Below are 13,770 nucleotides of genomic sequence, written 5' to 3' on the forward strand. Positions count from 1 at the left end.
CGGTAATGATTCTAGTATGAATGTATACCAAGTGGTGATTTTCTAAAGGTATTTTGAAAGGTGTGAGGTGCGAAAAAGTGTTTTAAGTTGTGAGCCAGCAATTAAGAGTTATACCGACCCAAGGTCTTTACGGGCATTTCCTATCCTTATGAGGGTAAAACTGTCCTTATTATTGAGAAATAAGTAGTTTTATCCTTTGGATGTAAAAGGGTCATCGTAGGGTCATCGATTGGTCATTGAAGGCAACAGTTATGAGGATACCTTAGCATTCGAAGGGACTATCATCATTTAACCGTAGGCAACATCGGAGGGTCATCGAGGGACAAAGTTGTATATTCGAAGGCAACATCCGAGGGACTATAATTTATTTTATGATGATTTAACCGAAGGGTCTTTGCTAAGGGTATCCCCACATTCGCGGGACATGACCGTAATATCGTAATCGTAAGGCAACAAAGAGAGGTCCAAGATCACTTATTCAAAGGCAAAATTTTACAATTAATTATATAATTAGGATGAAACTCCACATTAAAATTATTAAAAATAATATATTAAAAATTAATACATTAGAAATTAATACATTAAAAATTAATTTAGGGTGAAACTCCACAAGGGTATCCCACAAATAAAGTGGAATACCTAGCCAATAACCTTTTCCTGGGATATGTGAACCTTTACGAAACTCAAAAAGAAACATGTCAGAATACCAAATCAGGGTGCAATCGAAGATTACACCGGAAAAATATCGCAACAGTAAATAGGATAGGATGAATAATGCATGGCTATGATAAAAACATAAAAAAAAAACAGACTAGAAAAATCAGGTACTGTCTCGTTCGCCTCTGCCTCGCCTAGCGAAGGCCAGGCGAACGGCCACGGATTTTGAATTTTGAGAAAAACAACCCCATGTTAGGAACCTTGAACTTTATGGCATTTTATCACAGGAACAACATGGTCAAACATTCAGGGTATTCAGGCATATTTAAATTCACATACGAAAGCAAATTATATATCAACATTTAATCATGATGCATTATATGTGTAGATATGGCCAATTGAAAGTATAAACAATAGAGATACGCAAACCTGTTTGCCAATTCAAGGTTGAAGGGATTGACCACTTGTGGTATCGGAATGAGTTAGGCGGCGGGAATTGGGCGGCGATGGCTTCGGGGCGGATGAGCTGCCTTCAGGGTTTCTTTATTCTGAATTCTCCGGGTTGGCAGGGTTCCTATGCCAAAGTTTCTATCCGTCCTTCTCTGTTCTCTCTCTTTCTTTTTCCTCAAGGTTTTGTTCCAAGGAAACCTCAGAGTGTTTTGCTTCTCTTCCTTCTTTCTCCAGTGAATCTCCCAGTGTAAACTCCAAGTCTAACTCCCAGTCTTCTTTTCCTCTACTGAAACTTCAGTATTTATAGACTAATTTTGTGGGTAATGGGCTTGGAATGAGGGAGACCCAAGTCCAAAATAATTTGTTATATTTTATTTATTTATTTATTTTAATTATTTAGTTAATTAATTAATTAATTAATAATTTTTTTTCTTTTTTTTTTTTTTTCGTTTTTTTTTTCAGGAAAAATGATGGGTAAATTTTGGGGTATGACACCTTCATCTTCTCTTGGCCATATCCTTGCACAAGGGATCACCTAGAAGCTTTTGGACCTTGTGATTGCTCAAGCTACAAACAAGAAATGTTAGTGACATGTTTTTGTGCTTTTGGTTAGTAAACAAAATGAGAAAAGCAATGATATATAATTCAAGCATGCTTGGTTATCTCAAACCACTCACAAGAGGTCCCACCCAAAGGCAAAGGGAACCAAGATGCTCATGATCCTTAAGGCTTTGCAAATGCAATGTTATGATGCCATGAGGGATCTTGGGGACAAAATTGGGGTCTTACAGATTCTCTCATTGGCTTGGGAAAAAAAATGCGCTAGGGGCCATAACTGTTTCATTATGTATGTATGTATGTTGATGCATGTGAATGTATGTTGATGCATGTGAGAGACGATTTATATGATAAATAAGTCGGTGAGATAAGAAAAATTGCAATTCCCTCAAATTAAATATTAAGTTTATGCTTTCAAAGTTTTAACGCTCATCAAGACTAGTATAGGATAATGTAGGTTTCGCCTACGTGAGGTGCATGTTCTATATTAGTAAGGTGCGATGGGATAATTGTAATATCCAACTGTTAAAACAATGGGTCAAACTTAACTAAACAAATTATAATAATATTATATATGTTTGCTTTCCAAGTTTTAGCACTCATCAAGACTAGTATCGGATAATGTAGGTTTCGCCTACGCGAGATGCATTTTCTATATTGGTAAGGTGCGATGGGATAATTGTAATATCCAACTTCTAAAACGATGGGTCAAACTTAATTATAATAGTATTATATATGTTTAGAAGTGAAATTCTAGTTATCAGACTTTCGATGTCACACGGGTTGTTATGACATCCGATTTTGCGCAGACAAGAAATATGCAGAACTTAAAAGTAAGTGCAGTAAATAACACAAGTAATTGTTTACCCAGTTTAGTCCAACATGACCTACGTCTGGGGGCTACCAAGCCAGGGAGGAAATCCACTATTAGTAGTATTAATTCAGACCTTAAACCAACTATTTAACCCTATCACTTAATACCTACCCAATGCAATTTCAATCTTACACTAAGATCAGAGTTCCTACTCACTCCCCCTCAATCACCTCAGTGATTACTACCTTTAATCAATATTAAAGACAATTATGAAGTCACACTTCAAACAACTCTTGATTGTTCTTAACAGCTTTAATCAAGATACACAACACTCCCGCTTAAAAGCTTAGAGTGACACAACACTTACAACTCAATGAACACCCTATACCAATGCAATCATCTACGTGATAATAGCTTGGCTTACAAGATACGTCTAATACAAGACTCACAAAAATACAGCAGTGAAGTATGATGGACACACTAGATCTTCACGCCTAAAATCCCCAAATTCTAAAAGAAGGATTGCCATCCTTTTATATTGCAGCACTTGGGCCTTGTACTTGTATTCTCTTGAATTTAAGGTCACGCGAGTTCCCCTAAATTCCACATCTAGGTTACTAACAAATAGGATATTTGTTAGGTTCATTAGTTGTAGCTTGGTTGTTGGTTTCCTGGATTTTCTCTCAGCTGTTGAATCCCTGAAGAATAGCCTGAGAAAAATGCTGAAACAGAAAAACTAAACAACCTACAATATAGCATACGCTGCCAGGAATGAATGTCACAACATTCAGTTTGACATCTAAATCAAGGACCATATGCTAAGTCTGTTTTTTCTGAAAACAGACTGTACAAAATTGTTGTACTGTACAGAACCAATCTGTCCATACTTCAGTATCAGCGTACATTAATAAATGTCAAAATATCCAATTTGACATTTACACAATTAGCCTTATGTCAGGTTTGTTATCCTCCTGAAGAATAGGCTGAGATATATACTAACGTGTAGCAGAAAACCACTCTGCCTATGGTTCAGTATATGCTGTCAATGATGAATGTCATAACATCCAGTTTAACATTCAGACAGTAGGCCTTATGCCAGGTCTGTTATCCTCCTGAAGAACAGACTGAAAATAAATACTGAGTTCTAACAGAACACTAACTGTTCTATTCCTCAGTATCTGCTGACAGGGATGAATGTCATAACATCCAGTTTGACATTGAATAAATCCTGTATTAGCTAATCCTGCAGTATACTACTCAAGTATGTCATGACATCAGCCAAGACATCAGAGTACAGCTAGATATTCTAACATACAATGCAGTCAATCAAACACCTCCACAGCATGTCATGACATCAGTCAAGACATTAGAATCCAGCTAGTGTTTTACCATACAATGCAGCCAATTAAACACCTACAAACTCCCCCTTTGGCAAATTTTTGGCTAAAACACTTTGGTCTCACAACAGAGTCCACAACAGCGGAAAACATACATCTAGCAGGAAAGTACCCTAGCTAATACACTCAGAATTGCAGCACACTCACACACATGGAAGTTAAATAAAAACTTCACATATCAGCACACATACACTCACTCACACTCATTAGAAGTGGAACACCAGCTGCAGCACAACCTCTGGATTAGAGGATCTTGAATATCTGTCCTGAATAGCTGTTTAGCAAAACAATCTGTTGTCCTGGGGTATCACCTGTTACTCTCCCTTTTTGTCAAAAATGTTGCCAAAGCAACACTTTAAATTACAGATCCACATAAACAGAATTACACCTAAAAGACAGAATTACAGTCTTGGTTTTACTTCACAGTTTCAACCAAGTCAACACCCACTTGATCTTGCTTCACAGCTTTGATCAAGTAATCACACACTCTTGCTTTACAGTAGGTACCACCATATCAGATGCCATGACTTTGTGTCTGACATCTAGAACAACTCCTGCATGAACATTGTCCTTGAACTCCTGCAGGTGCATAGGCTGCCTCACGTTAGGATATCTCCTTAACCTCTTGTTGCCACACTTGTTGCAAGTGACATAGCTATGGTCTGTTGACCAATCAGAGCACACTTCCAATTGTTTAATAAGCAGAGATATTAAACAATACATCCCAAACATCATTGGTTACTATAAGTTCTCAGAGAGACATATTCCCAGTTTGCCCCTTAAGTTTTCAAATTGAGTAGCATCCAGAGCCTTTGTAAATATGTCAGCCAGTTGGAGTTCAGTGGCTACATGTTCCAAGGTAATCACGTTGTCTTCCACCAGATCTCTGATGAAGTGATGTCTAATGTCAATATGTTTGGTCCTGCTGTGTTGGATAGGATTCTTGGAAATATTGATGGCACTGAGATTATCACAGAACAATGTCATGACATTTTGAGAGACATTGTACTCAGTGAGCATCTGTTTCATCCAAACCAGTTGGGAACAACTGCTTCCAGCTGCTATGTATTCAGCCTCTGCAGTGGACTGAGATACACAATTCTGCTTCTTGCTGAACCATGATATGAGATTGTTTCCCAAGAAGAAACATCCTCCTGATGTGCTTTTTCTGTCATCAGCACTCCCAGCCCAGTCAGCATCACAATACCCAGATAGGACAGGCTCAGAACCATGTGAGTACAGCATCCCATAATCACAAGTCCCATTGATGTACTTGAGAATCCTCTTGACTTGATTCAAGTGGCTCACTTTGGGCTCTGCTTGGTATCTAGCACACACTCCAACTGCATAGGAAATGTCAGGTCTACTTGCAGTTAGGTATAGAAGACTACCTATCATGCTTCTATACAAACATTGATAAACACTGGGCCCTCCATCATCTTTAGTTAACTTTAGATGAGTAGGTGCAAGAGTTCTCTTGTGCCTAGCATTATCCATACCAAACTTCTTAACTATGTTTTTGGCATACTTGCTTTGGGAGAGAAACATAGAATCCTCCATTTGGTTGACTTGCATTCCAAGAAAATAAGTCAGTTCCCCAACCAGACTCATTTCAAACTCAGATTGCATTTGGTGAACAAAATGTTTTACCATTTGCTCTGACATTCCACCAAAAGCTATATCATCCACATAGATTTGAGCAATCATGATTTTGCCATCTTCATCCTTCACAAATAAGGTCTTATCTATCCCACCTTTTCTGTATCCATTTGAGGTCAGAAATTTAGTCAACCTTTCATACCAAGCTCTAGGTGCTTGCTTCAACCCATACAAGGCTTTCCTCAACTTGTACACATGTTTAGGTTGGTTAGGATCACAGAACCCTTTCGGTTGTTCCACATAGACTTCTTCATTTAAGTAGCCGTTTAAGAATGCACTCTTCACATCCATTTGGAACAATTTGAACTTCAGAATGCATCCTACACCTAACAACAATCTGATTGACTCAAGCCTAGCAACGGGTGCAAACGTCTCATCAAAATCAACCCCTTCAACTTGAGTATATCCTTGAGCTATTAGTCTTGCTTTATTCCTAGTAATTACTCCTTTCTCATCAGACTTGTTTTTGTAGATCCACTTGGTACCAATGATGTTAGTCCATTCAGGTCGTGGAACTAGCTCCCATACTTCATTCCTTTTAAACTGCTCCAGTTCATCTTGCATGGCATTGATCCAATATTCATCAGTCAGGGCTTCTTTCACATTTTTTGGTTCAACCTTGGATACAAAACAGGAATTTGAACTAATTTCCCTTGATCGGGTAGTCACACCACTATTGGGATCTCCTATGATAAGATCCTTAGGGTGGTCTTTCTGAATTCTGATAGATGGCATTTTGGTGGGTGCATCTACCTCACATTCAGTAGGAGTCTCCTGTACTTCTTCAGACTTGACTGGTATGTCTGTTGTAGTATCAATGAATGTTCCAACATCCTCTATGACATCGATTCCTTCCTCTTTATCATCCACAATAACATTTATGGATTCCATCAGGACATTGGTCCTGTAGTTGAACACTCTGTACGCTCTGCTGTTAGTTGAGTATCCTAGGAATATACCCTCATCACTTTTGGGATCCATTTTCCTTCTCTGTTCACGATCTGTGAGAATGTAGTATTTACTTCCAAAGATATGAAAGTACTTCACAGTGGGTTTTCTGCCTTTCCATATTTCATACAGAGTGGAGGAGGTTCCTTTTCTCAAGGTGACTCTATTGTGAACATAGCAAGCGGTATTCATAGCTTCAGCCCAAAAGTGCATAGGGAGCTTCTTTGCATGAATCATAGCTCTGGCAGATTCTTGAATAGTTCTATTTTTTCTTTCAACTATCCCATTTTGCTGAGGAGTTATAGGAGAGGAGAACTCATGACTTATTCCTTCAGACGAGCAAAACTCATCATACTTGGAATTTTTGAACTCCGTACCATGATCACTCCTAATTCGGACAACCCAACTGTCCTTTTCCCTTTGAAGTCTGATGCACAGGTCTTTGAAGACATCAAATGTATCTGACTTCTCTCTGATGAAGCTTATCCACGTGTATCTGGAATGATCATCAACCACCACATATGCATATCTCTTTCCACCCAGACTTTCAACCTGCATAGGTCCCATTAAGTCCATGTGCAACAGTTCCAGAACTCTGGAAGTTGTAGGATGTCCCAGCTTCGGATGTGACATCTTGGTTTGCTTGCCCATCTGGCATTCTCCACAGACTCTTCCTTCATCAATAAGCAGCTTTGGGATTCCTCTAACTGCTTCCTTGGATATGATCTTTTTCATTCCCCTTAAGTGTAGATGACCAAGGCGTCTATGCCACAGCTTCACCTCCTGTTTTTCCTTGGCAGAGGAGCACATTATGGAAAAGTTTGAGAGCTTAGGTTCCCACAGATAACAGTTATCTTTGGATCTGGATCCTCTCATAACTTCTTGATTATCTCCATTTGTCACAACACATAGCTCCTTAGTGAACTTAACATAGTATCCTTGATCACATAGCTGGCTTATACTGATGAGGTTGGCCGTCAGTCCTTTTACTAACAGTACATTATTCAGTTCTGGGACTCCAGAGCAGTCCAGCTTACCCACACCTTTTATTTTTCCTTTAGCACCATCACCAAAGGTCACATAACTGGTAGTGTGAGGTTGTATATCCACCAATATATTCTCCATACCAGTCATATGTCTTGAGCAGCCACTGTCAAAGTACCAGTCTTCTCTGGTAGATGCCCTTAGAGCTGTGTGAGCTAACCTAGCATACCATTGTCGCTTCTTGATGGGGACATAGTGCCTATATGTCTTATGCTTGGGTCTGACATGAGGGGCTTGGTTAGGATAACCATGAAGCCTGTAGCAGAAGGCTTTTATATGGCCAAGCCTACCATAGTGGTGACATCTCCATTTCTGGAATTTCCTCTTCTGATGATTATTCATCCTGGTTCCCTGATGTTGAGACATTGGGTGTGACCTCCGCTTGAATTTCTGAACTTTAGCCTTTGGGCGTTTGAGTTCAGCTGAGGTTTTTTTCACAAAGCCTAAACCAGATGTGGTTCCAGACTTCTGTCCCACCTTTAGGATCTCTTCCAAGGTGTCAGTTCCTTTATTCAACATTCTGATGGATTTAGTCATTTGATCCAGCTTGGAGGTCAGCAAGGTTATCTCACCATTTAGACCCTCTATGACTGTCAGATGCTTCTGTCTCTCATCTTCCAGCTCCTTGATGAGCTTCTTCTGCTTTTCTCCTTGTACACGCACTTCTGCACTGGTGACACATAGCTTCTTATAAGCTGCAGCAAGTTCATCAAAGGTCAGTTCATCTGCACTTGAGTCATCATCAGTGGCACAGACACTCGTTAGTGCAGTGACATGTTTAGCAGATTCTCCTTCAGATTCACTTTCAGAATCTCCCTCAGACCATGTGACAGCTAGCCCCTTCTTTTGCATCTTGAGGTAAGTAGGGCATTCAGCTCTAATGTGTCCATAGCCTTCACATCCATGACATTGGATTCCCTTGCCTTGGTTGAACTTTTCTTCAGAAGTTGATCTTTTCCTGATGTCAGACGAGGTGTTCTTGACATTTGGTCTACCTCTTTGATCAATCTTCTTCACGAACTTGTTGAACTGTCTCCCAAGCATGGCTATGACTTCTAATATGCTTTCATCACCTCCAGTATATCCTGCTTCTGACTCCTCTTCAGTATTTGATACAAAAGCTACGCTTTTGTTCTTCTTTTCAACATTCTCACACATGCCCATTTCAAAGGTTTGGAGAGAACCAATGAGCTCATCCACCTTCATGAGGCAGATATCTTGAGCCTCTTCTATTGCAGTGACCTTCATGGCAAATCTCTTAGGTAATGACCTGAGAATCTTTCTTACAAGTTTCTCTTCAGCCATTTTCTCACCTAAGCCACCAGAGGTGTTTGCAATCTCAAGAATATTCATGTGAAAGTCATGAATAGTCTCATCCTCTTTCATCCTCAGATTTTCAAACTTGGTGGTCAGCATCTGAAGTTTGGACATCTTCACCTTGGAGGTACCTTCATGAGTTATCTTGAGGGTATCCCAAACTTCCTTAGCCAGCTCACAGTGGTGCACCACTCTGAAGATGTTCTTACTGATTCCATTGAACAATGCATTCAAGGCCTTAGAATTTCCAAGGGCTAATGCCTCTTGCTCCTTATCCCACTCTTCTTCAGGAATCTGCACACTGACTCCATCTTCACCTGTCTTCGTTGGATGTTCCCATCCTTTGTTGATAGCTCTCCAGACTTTTCTATCTAGAGACCTTAAGAAGGCTATCATACGAGGCTTCCAGTCATCATAGTTAGAAACATCCAACATGGGTGGTCTATTTGAGTGTCCTATATCCTTGTCCATGGTACTAGAAAGTAACTTCCCTAGATCTCACCCAGAAATTAACAGGCAGGGTGCCTGCTCTGATGCCAATTGAAATTCTAGTTATCATACTTTCGATGTCACACGGGTTGTTATGACATCCGATTCTGCGCAGACAAGAAATATGCAGAACTTAAAAGTAAGTGCAGTAAATAACACAAGTAATTGTTTACCCAGTTCAGTCCAACATGACCTACGTCTGGGGGCTACCAAGCCAGGGAGGAAATCCACTATTAGTAGTATTAATTCAGACCTTAAACCAACTGTTTAACCCTATCACTTAATACCTACCCAATGCAATTTCAATCTTATACTAAGATCAGAGTTCCTACTCACTCCCCCTCAATCACCTCAGTGATTACTACCTTTAATCAATATTAAAGACAATTATGAAGTCACACTTCAAACAACTCTTGATTGTGCTTAACAACTTTAATCAAGATACACAGCACTCACGCTTAAAAGCTTAGAGTGACACAACACTTACAACTCAATGAACACCCTATACCAATGCAATCATCTACGTGATAATAGCTTGGCTTACAAGATACGTCTAATACAAGACTCACAAAAATACAGCAGTGAAGTATGATGGACACACTAAATCTTCACGCCTAAAACCCCCAAATTCTGAAAGAAGGATTGCCATCCTTTTATATTGTAGCACTTGGGCCTTGTACTTGTATTCTCCTGAATTTAAGGTCACGCGAGTTCCCCTAAATTCCCCATCTAGGTTACTAACAAATAGGCTATTTGTTAGGTTCATTAATTGTAGCTTGGTTGTTGGTTTCTTGGATTTTCTCTCAGCTGTTGAATCCCTGAAGAATAGCCTGAGAAAAATGCTAAAACAGAAAAACTAAACAACCTACAATATAGCATACGCTGCCAGGAATGAATGTCACAACATTCAATTTGACATCCAAATCAAGGAGCATATGCTAAGTCTGTTTTTTCTGAAAACAGACTGTACAAAATTGTTGTACTGTACAGAACCAATCTGTCCATACTTCAGTATCAGCATACATTAATAAATGTCAAAATATCCAATTTGACATTTACACAATTAGCCTTATGTCAGGTTTGTTATCCTCCTGAAGAATAGACTGAGATACATACTGACGTGTAGCAGAAAACCACTCTGCCTATTGTTCAGTATATGCTGTCAATGATGAATGTCATAACATCCAGTTTGACATTCAGACAGTAGGCCTTATGCCAGGTCTGTTATCCTCCTGAAGAACAGACTGAAAATAAATACTGAGTTCTAACAGAACACTAACTGTTCTATTCCTCAGTATCTGCTGACAGGGATGAATGTCATAACATCCAGTTTGACATTCAATAAATCCTATATTAGCTAATCCTGCAGTATACTACACAAGTATGTCATGACATCAGCCAAGACATCAGAGTACAACTAGATATTCTAACATACAATGCAGTCAAACAAACACCTCCACAGCATGTCATGACATCAGTCAAGACATTAGAATCCAGCTAGTGTTTTACCATACAATGCAGCCAATTAAACACCTACAAGAAGCAAGAGTTGGGAATAATCCATATGATGGATTGGAATAAGGAGTTATTCACCCAACTGAAATTTTCGAGAGTTGTATGAGATACAACTGGAAGAAGTTCCTACCTAAATAACCTAGTTTTGTGTAATCCGCCTACGCGGACTTAGAACGAAGTGAAATATGGATCTCGACCCACTAGAAAATCTTCCAACAGGATTTTTCAAATCAAATGACGAGGGTCATTTGTTTTGAGTAAAATAGTGGGAACATATTTAATTAAAGGCCTAATTAAATATGTCAATGATACTTATATTTTCATTAATCCTTATGTAGATTACCATGACAACAAACACCTCTAACAACATCTTGCGAACAATCCTTGAGAAGGAAAAATTGTCTGGGACAAATTTTCTGGATTGGTACCGAAACATGAGGATTGTCCTCAAACATGATAAAGGGAAAAGCAAGGAAGTTGCCAAACCCAAACCCACTATTGCTGCTTTGAAGCCTAGTGGAGGCATAGCAAAAGAAGGCACCTGCTTCCATTGCGGTAAGATCGGACACTGGAAGAGGAACTGCCCAAAGTACCTGGAAGATAGGAAGAATGGAGTAGAGACTTCAACTTCAGGTATTTTTGTTATTGAAATAAATTTATCTACTTCTGCATCATGGGTATTAGATACTGGATGCGGTTCTCACATTTGTACAAATGTGCATGGACTAAAAAGGAGTAGAGATTTGGCAAAAGGTGAAGTCGACCTACGAGTTGGCAATGGAGCAAAGGTTGTTGCCTTAGCCGTAGGAACTTATGTATTGACTTTACCTAGTGATTTAATAATTCAGTTAGAGACCTGTTATTATGTACCTGCAATTAGCAGGAATATTATTTCCGTTTCTTGCTTGGACAAGTTCGGTTTTTCATTTATAATAAAGAACAATTGTTGCTCAATTTTTATTTGAAAGATATATTCTATGCTACTGCACAAATGAACAATGGAATGTATGTCCTTGATCTTGAAATGCCTATTTATAACATTAATACTAGAAGGATGAAACCTAATGAGTTAAATCCAACTTACCTTTGGCATTGTCGATTAGGCCACATAAATGAGAAGCGCATTTCCAAACTCCATAAAGATGGACTCTTGGACTCTTTTGATTATGAATCATATGAGACATGCAAATCTTGTTTAATTGGAAAAATGACAAAGTCTCCATTCACAGGAAAAGGTGAAAGAGCTAATGATCTTTTGGCCCTCATACATACTGATGTACGTGGACCACTGAACATACCAGCCAGAGGAAGTGTTCAGTACTTCATCACATTTACTGATGATTTCAGTAGATATGGTTATGTGTATTTAATGAAACACAAATCAAAGTCCTTTGAAAAGTTCAAGGAATTCAAGAATGAAGTACAAAACCAACTAGGTAAGAATATTAAAACTCTTCGATCAGATCGAGGTGGTGAATATTTAAGCTTAGAGTTTGATGACCATCTGAAAGAGTGTGGGATCCTATCCCAACTTACTCCTCCTGGAACACCCTAATAGAATGGTGTATCTGAGAGAAGAAATCGAACCCTGTTGGACATGGTCCGATCCATGATGAGTCACGCCGATCTTCCAAACTCCTTTTGGGGACATGCACTATTGACAGCAGCTTACACACTTAACCGTGTTCCATCCAAAAAGGTTGAGAAGACACCATATGAGATATGGAGTGGTAAGAAATCACATATGTCTTACATGAAGATTTGGGGTTGCGAAGTTTATGTGAAACGACAAATTTCAACTAAGCTTGAGCCCAAATCTGACAAATGCTTATTTGTGGGATATCCTAAAGAAACAAGAGGGTATTATTTCTACAATCCTTCTGAGGGCAAAGTGTTTGTCGCTCGAACTGGAGTTTTCCTAGAAAAGGATTTTATTTCCAAAGGAATCAGTGGGAGGAAAGTAGAGCTTGAAGAAATTCAAGAATCACAAAGCATCGATACACCTATGGAGGAATTAGAGCAGGAAACACAAGTGGTTGTGGAAGAACAACCTGCTCAAGTAGAACAAGACCAGTGTAGGTCAAGCAGGATACTGTCACCTACCTGAGAGATATGGATATCTTATAATAGATCAAGGTGATGTATTACTCATGGATCAAGATGAGCCTGTGACCTACCAAGAGGCCATAACTGGTCCCGAGTCTGAGAAGTGGCTAGAAGCCATGAAATCTGAAATGGATTCCATGTACACAAACCAAGTTTGGACCTTGGTAGAGCCTCCTGTAGGAGTTAACCCTATAGGATGCAAGTGGGTCTTCAAAAAGAAGACTGACATGGATGGTAAGGTACATATCTATAAGGCAAGACTGGTTGCAAAAGGATATAAACAAATTCATGGGGTTGACTATGATGAAACCTTTTCACCAGTTGCAATGCTTAAATCTGTTCGGATTTTACTTGCTATCACTGCATATCATGATTATGAAATATGGCAGATGGATGTCAAAACTGCTTTCCTTAATGGAAATCTTCTTGAGGATGTGTACATGACACAGCCTGAAGGATTTGACATACCAGAAGAAGCCCAAAAGATATGTAAGTTACAAAGATCAATCTATGGATTGAAGCAAGCTTCCAGAAGCTGGAATCTTCGTTTTGATGAAACAGTAAAACAATATGGATTCATCAAGAACGAAGATGAGCCTTCTGTCTACAAGAAGGTTAGTGGGAGCATGATCGTGTTCCTGGTATTATATGTAGATGACATATTACTCATTGGAAACGATGTCCCTACCCTGCAACAAGTAAAGTCTTGGTTGGGGAAATGCTTTTCTATGAAGGACCTAGGTGAAGCAGCCTATATATTAGGAATCAGAATCTATAGAGATAGATCATAAAAACTGCTTGGCCTAAGTCAGAGTA

The sequence above is a fragment of the Lathyrus oleraceus genome, chromosome 5 (genome assembly GCF_024323335.1).
Source record: "Lathyrus oleraceus cultivar Zhongwan6 chromosome 5, CAAS_Psat_ZW6_1.0, whole genome shotgun sequence".
Taxonomy (NCBI): domain Eukaryota; kingdom Viridiplantae; phylum Streptophyta; class Magnoliopsida; order Fabales; family Fabaceae; genus Lathyrus; species Lathyrus oleraceus.